This window comes from Sinocyclocheilus rhinocerous, unplaced genomic scaffold, assembly GCF_001515625.1.
Source record: "Sinocyclocheilus rhinocerous isolate Xijiao unplaced genomic scaffold, SAMN03320098_v1.1 scaffold1907, whole genome shotgun sequence".
Lineage (NCBI taxonomy): Eukaryota > Metazoa > Chordata > Actinopteri > Cypriniformes > Cyprinidae > Sinocyclocheilus > Sinocyclocheilus rhinocerous.
In genome coordinates, this window is record NW_015628766.1 from 156,054 (window position 1) to 156,955 (window position 902).

Here is a 902-nt window from a genome sequence, read left to right on the forward strand (position 1 = left end):
TTGTGTATACTAGCCACATATGTGTGACAGAATACCCGGCTACAAAGTGAAGTAAGCAGCGTAAGTTTTAATTAGTGTTTTTGTGGGAATTCGCTTTTTTTTTTGTCACAATGTACCTCCCTGCAGTTAGACTATTGCTCCTGGAGCAGGGGGACCGCTCCCTTGAGGAACATGTGGAAAAGTTCCTCAATCTTTCAAATTTAGCATCATACCCTGAATCGCCCCCTGGATCTTTGTTCTGCAGTGAGGGGCTACTGCATCGCCCTGGCTCCTGTGCCTGCACTCCTTCCTCCCTCGATGTTGGCAGCAACCATCAGACTTCTGGCCTCACCGGGTTCCCTCGTACCGTCGGCTCCACCTGGGTTGGACATAGCTTTGCCTCCGCTGCAGACTTGCAGGCCATCCGCTGCTCTCCGGCCCTCCAACCCTTTGGCTTTGGCTAGCTCCGCCCCCCCTTTAGGCTCCGCCTCCGCCCTCACCCTTAGTCACTCCAGCTCAACCACAGCCCTCTGGATCCCTACAGCCATCTCGGGGGGTTGTCTCTGCATCTCCGTCACGGCCTCCTAGGTCACTGGAGTCCCTTCGTGGCTTCAGTCCTTCGGCTACGAGGTGGTCTCCCCATAGTGGTGTCTGTCTCTACACCTCCATGGCTTCTCCCTCCTGTTGCTGCCGTGAGGTGCAGTCTTGGCTGTGGCCTGGATTATCATCCACCTGCCTCTGCTCAAGACCATTCTCTGGCATCCCCGCTCTCTGCACCACCTAGGATTTTTTTTTGTTTGGCACTCTCCCGGTCATCCGTCCTCCTGCCGAGCCTCCTTCTGCATCTCTCTTCTGCATCTCTCTCCCTACACCATCTCATCCTCCTTGTCACCACGGTGTGAGAACTTGCCTTCTTGGGGGTG